Here is a 6,752-nt window from a genome sequence, read left to right as displayed (position 1 = left end):
CGCCATTTCTCCTCAGCGCCATCTCGTCCCATGACTTGCTTTTTGCCATCCTCCCCCTCTCGTCCCTACCTCTTCATCCTTCCTCTCTGTCTCCTAACCTCAAAGTGTTCCACTCCCTTTCTTCCCTCACCATTCTCTGCTCACGTCGTTCTCACACTTTCCTTCATCTTCTCCATCTCCTCCACATCTCCTCCACCGCTTCCGCTACTTCTCTCCCGTTTTCACACCCTTATCCTTTCACCGTCTCACAAACTCTCCACTTATCCTCCGGACCGTCTGTTCACTCCCCCTCCCAACGTCCCAACCTTAGTTTTGTCAACGGTTTCGCAATTTTAGAAAAGTTGTCAATAAATTTTCGATAGTAACCAGCAAGTCCGAGAAAAATTTGGACATCTTTCGCTCGTTTAGGCGTTTTGCACTTCGTTACTGCTTGTATGTTGTCAGGGTCTGGTAGTATTCCGTTTTCTGAAATAATGTGCCCTAAATATAGTACTTTTTTACGCAGGAATTCGCATTTATCTGGTTGAAGTTTGAAACCGTATTTTCTTAATCGTTGTAGTACTTCAATTAGGCGTCTGTTGTGTTCGGCCAAGGTTGCTCCGTATATCACGATATCGTCGAGATAAACGAGACATTTGATACCTTCTAATCCCATTAGTGGTGCTATTATAGCTCGCTGGAAAGTTCTTGGCGAATTTTTTAATCCGAAAGGCATTTGGTTAAATTCGTAATGTCCATTGGGTGTGAAAAATGCTGTCTTCTTTTTATCTCCCTCCTGCATCAGTATCTGATGGTACCCGGATGCGAGATCTAATGTTGTAAAATATTTTGCTTTTCTTAATTTGTCGTGTATTTCTGCAATATTTGGCAATGGAAATGAGTCTCCGATTGTAAGAAAATTAAGCTTGCGGAAATCTATTACGATTCGAAATTTTATTTTTCCCGAGGCGTCAGCTTTTTTAGGTACCACTAGTATTAGTGAATTCCACGGGCTTGTACTAGGGCGGATAATTCCATCCTCTAGCATCTTGTTAATTTGTCGATTTATTTCCTCCTTGTGCTTTTCTGGCAGGCGATAAGGTCGGACGTTCACCGGCGCGCTATCTGCTCGCGTCGGGATCTCATGTTTCACTGTCGGGGTACACGTTAGCTTGTCGTCTTCTAAATGGAATATATCGCAATAATCATCGCATATTTGTTCTAACGTTTTTCTTTCTTCGTTATCTAAATGACTCATTTTTAATTTTCGGCGCAATTTTTCGCGTCGCTCGGTGATTGATTCACATTCTTCTGTCGGCTATACCATGAGTATGTCGGCCGTGTCAGTCACCGGTGCCTCTTCTAGGGTTACATGCGGTGTCATTATTTCGACGGGCTTCTCCGTTACGTTTACTACGCTTATTGGGCAGAAAGTCTATCGGCTTTACCATACAATTACCGATGAATATTTCCGGGGCTACCTCTTCACCCTTTACGATACCTTCTCTATTAGTAGGTATTGGTTATCGCGGATATTATTGTCTCGCTACGCGGTGGTAAGGTAAACTTTCGATAGGGCTGTAATTTAAATATCGCGGTACCAATTTTTAATCGATTTTCAGCGTGATTGGGCACGGCTTGATGTTTTTTCAGGAAATCAATTCCCAGGATGCCTTCATAATCTACTGAGAAGTCGTCTCGTACTACGTACATTTTGTGCCGTATTAGGTCCTTGCCTATTAGTATTGATGCTCGTATTGTTCCGAGGGTATAGATTTGATGTCAGGTTACGCCGGTTAGCGCTATTCTCTTTTCTCGAATTTTTGTTTTATTTTTTAATTTTCCTACTTTGACGAAGGTGATGGCAGCGCCGGAGTCAAGTAGAAAATTCAGTTTTCCATTGATCGCTTCTCGCATCGGGAGAGTGACGAGGTCTAGATTAGAATTCTTATCTGCTTCACCTGTCACTTGAGCTACTCTGTACTCGAGCGCGCGTCGCGTCTTATGCTTTCTTCGTCTCTCTTGTTTGTCGCTATCGCTGCTGCGGCTGCTGCTACTGCTGTCGCTTCGTGACGTGTCATCATCTGATTCCCGTGTTTTATTTTCTTGATTCTTTTTGGTCGCATTTATTTGTTTCCTTTTCCGCGGATTATATTTAGAGGGGCGAGTCCGCTCTTTCTCGGGTCGCCCGTTAAGTGTCCAACAGTCCTCTCTTTTGTGCCCTTCTTTTTTGCAGTGTGTGCAGTATTTTTCCACGGTATTTATTTCGCTGGGCCTTTCTGCTCTCGGGAATATCTATTGGCGTATCGGTAGTGCGACACTCTTGTCCGATGTGGCCTAGCTTTCCGCATTTATTTAACTCCGACGCTTTGAGCCTGTCGGGTTTGCTTCTGGCCGTTTTTGTATTATATGTCGGGCGCTGAGGAGGTCCTTTCACCTTCTCCTCGGCACAAGCGCCTGTTATCGCTTCCTGTAGCGTTTGATATCGTTGCGCTCTGACTACCATTTTAATGTCCTTGTGTAACCCGATCTGGTAGTTTTGGAGGGCTTGCATCTTTATACTGTCGAGAATGGCCTTCTGCTGCTCCTGCGAGTGTCCTTGGCCTTCCTCTATTGCTTCGTATAGTTCTCGCGCTTGCTTCTCTACGCGCCTCCCGAATTCTTGTGCGCTTTCTCCCGCTTTTTGCTTTAGGGAGTTAAACTCTAGTTGCAGGTGGGTCATACTGCGCTTTCCTATATATTCTGTTTCTAATTCGCGTTTTAACTGCGCAAAATCATGAATATCGCGCGTGTCAAAGTCCATCATGGCTTTGCCCTTAAATTTGGTGCACAACATTGTCTCTAGGAGCATTGATTCGTCCGCGGGCTGTATGTTCTTCATCGCGTAATTACTGGCGTTTAGAAATTCGCGGACGCGTTCACGGAACTCTCTGTTTATCTCGGGAATCATGTTTCGGGCTTCCTTCAAGCTAAGGTATACGATGTGGTGTCCTGGTTGATTTCGGACGTCGCTATTCGTTCGCCCGTAGGTAACGTCCAGAGGACCCTGGCCGTTCTGTATATCGCGGATTGCGCGAAGGATTTCGACAGAGCGGTCGAATTCTGTGGCCTCTGCACGGTTTATGCGGTCCTGCATGTCGCGCATCATGTTCAGGATGTCGTTAAGCACGGAGTCTTGCGCTCCAGGGCCTGCTCGCGCCGGCTCCGAGGCTCGGTTTTGGTCCATTTCAGACGGTCGGCTGTTAACCGAGGGCCTGATTCGTTCTACTTCCGCGTTGACCTGCTCGGTGGTCACCGGCACATTTTGAATCTCGTCGCGGGGTGTATTATCCGGATCCGCTCTTCCTGGTTGGCTCATTTGGTTGGCCCGAGGGGTATAATCCTTTTCTGTCGGGTCAAATATGCTGCTGTCGTATGACGTTAGCGAAAATTCTCCTCTCTCGGAGTTATTGTCCGATATACCGGAACTAATTGTGGGGTCTAGTCGTAGTCCGTCACTGTCGTTTTCGCTATTGTTCGCGTTATTATTATTGTTACGTCCGCGCGCTAAACTTGCGTTTACTTCACCGAACGAAAATTCTCGCTCTACAAGTACGTTTGGGTGCCGTTCCGACGTGTTATCGTCTGTAAATCGCGAGTCTAGATTTTGTCGCACGCGGTCTAATGCTTCGCTATTTGTACGTCTATCGACACATATGAGGCTTCGCGAGCTGGATTCAATCGCGCGCCGCGCTAGTTCGCTATGGAGGAACGACGCGTTTCGAACGGGGCGGAATGGCGTGATTTCGCCTTCTGACATTTATTGCCTGTTCACGCCTCACAAATAGCCGCGTTACAATTGTTTTTCGACTTACATTTATTGTCGCATGTTGCTCGATACTCGCTGGTCGTTGACCGTCGCTGCGTGGCTCGGCTGCGGGGCCGGCGGGTCACCGTTGTGGTAGGTCGGCGCCTTCTCTGGTGTCGCTGATAGCCGCTACCGGGTGCTTCCTTCTTCTGGAGCGGGCCGCTACCGGGTGCTTCCTTTCTCTGGATCAGACTGCTACCGGGTGCTTCCGTCAGGGCTGATTTCACTACTTACATTGTTTCGTTCCTTTCTTTCAGGCGAATGATCGTGGGAACACACGCAACGGGGATGTTCTCCGATTGCCAGTATCCCACCGCTGCCACCAATTGTTGTGCCGCAAACGGGGAGAGTTCCGGCACAGGATTCGAAGATACCGGGTCGGAGAATAAGTTGTCACGATGTGTATTACAATTGAGCCAAATATATTTCTCTTCGATATTTTACAACAGTTCTCTTTTATTCGCGATATGATACTCGCGAAGTTACGATCTTTGATATACGCGACGCAAGTTATTATTTCATGGTTGACTGACGACTGCCCGTCGCTCGTCGGAAAGGCGGGCGCTTTATCCGCTCGGTGTTGCTGACTTAGTTGTCAGCGTTTTTGATACCTCGATCAAAGGTCTAACGGACAAGTGGTGTCCAGGATGACCATATTTGGTCATTCTCGAGACTTGTGCAGATCTTCGCGTCAGCGATCTGCGTCGCTAGGGTCGGATTTCGTATCAAGGGCACTTGATGTTGCCAAGTGCATTAATGCAAGTGCATTCCTAACTACGTTGTGCGCTCACAACACGGTAGCGACTGTGGAATCGATTCGCGAAACCCTTTCTCGTAACACGCATCAAGATCGTGACGCGCGGCCGGGGCCACGTCGTCGATCGTCGTTACGCGATTGCACGCAAGAGTTCTTACACGGCTTGTCGAGTCGAGAGGAAACGGAGACCCGCCCTTATACTTACGGGGTAGCAGCGGGCGGTATTTGTCAGACCCGTAGAAACGGAAGATAATAATCCCGGAGAGGGATTCACAGCAATGGCACGTAGGCCGTTAGGCGGTCCTACGCACCTCTCTCAAAACGCGAAACGGTACTCGACGCCGTCCCGCTGATCCCCGTTACCTCGTGTCTAGGATCGTTGGTCGTTTACATCGGCTCGTGGGTCCTTCCTTCTCGATCGTCCTCGTAGGGCCACCGTCCTCGCCTACGCTCGGCGCCAAAATCTAACGTTCAGTCCTCGCTGGACGTCCGTCTATCTTCGTGATCGACCCCACAGTGCCGGATTCTTCCCGCGGCTTCGACTCGCGGCTTCGACCCGCGGCCCTCTAGATCGGGGCGCTTTGCCTCACCGGCGGATGGCGCCACGCTGCCGAAATGGGCCTTCCGGTCGCTTCCTCCTAAAAACTAATATCAAGGCAGTATGCGCGCAATATAAAGTTTGAGGGGCGAAGACTGTGACGCGTACACAATGCAACGTCACAGTGGGCAAGTAGAAACTTGCACATTACTTCCTCACAATTTTTAAGTATGCAAATTATAAATTTGCACATTGTTCAATCAACATTTTATTTCGCTCATAAAGCTTTCTCTCATGAAGAAGCCTTTTTTTATGCATAATTATTAGTAGATATTTATTAATTTGGCTTCCTCATAAAGCAATGTGCAGGTTTCTACTTGCACACCTAAAAACTATGAGGAAGCAATGTGCAAGTTTCTACTTGCACTTTTTTTTTTATTGTGATAAGCTTTATTGTAACTAATATCACAGCCACACAAAAAAAAATAATTTTCTGGCCTGTGGGTCAGACCATGTTTATTATATGTTTTTGGGGTCACTGAAACCGAATCCGAAGTCCATTTTACCCCATCACAGCAGTGTCTCGCCTGTGTCTGCATCCAGGGCACCTCCACGCGGTGACGGCGGGCAACGGAGCAATTCCGTTATCTGGCTGAGTCCCTGAATTACGGCGTTGATGCCGTCATGGCAGGCACAGGTGGAAAACGTTTAACGAGACAGGGATTCGGATACCCAGAATCGGCGGCTGATCAGGGTGAGAATGCAGACTCGCAGGCGTCGTCATCATGCGACCGCAGCTCTACATTGGTTAGTGACTTGGCTAATGTAAAGTTGAATACTACAAGAAAAAAAGGCGAAGTCGTCTCGCAATCACATAACTGTGATTCAGATCATAACGTCTTTTGTTATATTTGCTCTAAATTATGTCAAAAACCTGACGTGATGGGGTAAAATGGACTTCGGATTCGGTTTCAGCGACCCCAAAAACATATAATAAACATGGTCTGACCCCCATGCCAGAAAACAATTTTTTTTGTGTGGCTGTGTATCTGTTGTTGGATGTTTGTTATACTAATATCTGTTATACTATTACAAAAATCAATTAAATAATTAATGTTTTTACTAAAATGATTCCTACTAATTGCGGATATTTCTTATTTCCATTTTGTTCAATCGGTTAGTTAATTATTCCACGAAAGTAATGTGCAACTTTTTAATTTGAACACTTTTAAATTATTTAAAACTTGAAATACATTCCCAGATAGCACAGTGAATTCGCAAAGTATTCTTCAAGTTTTCTCCTTTTCTGAATTGTAATTCTTTAGGAATTCATAGAAGAATATTATAAGAATGATTCAGGAAGTTACATGCACCATAATTGGAATTCTTGAAAACTTCTTGGAGTATGTATATAGTATTATTCCATATAAACAGATGTATACTTCATGAATTCAAGGGAAATAGTGTTTAGAATAGATAAAGAATTACAAAATACTCAGTAAATACACCAACCAACAGTAACATTACACCAGTATTATAATTTCTCACTCAACGGCGTAAATGCACTATACATTACATATGTATGTATATAACAACATTGTTGAGTGGTAAATTATAATATTGACGTAACG

The sequence above is a fragment of the Temnothorax longispinosus genome, chromosome 12 (genome assembly GCF_030848805.1).
Source record: "Temnothorax longispinosus isolate EJ_2023e chromosome 12, Tlon_JGU_v1, whole genome shotgun sequence".
In the NCBI taxonomy this organism is placed as follows: Eukaryota; Metazoa; Arthropoda; class Insecta; order Hymenoptera; family Formicidae; genus Temnothorax; species Temnothorax longispinosus.
The sequence above is the reverse complement of the archived record's forward strand: the minus strand, read 5'-3'. Positions refer to the sequence as shown.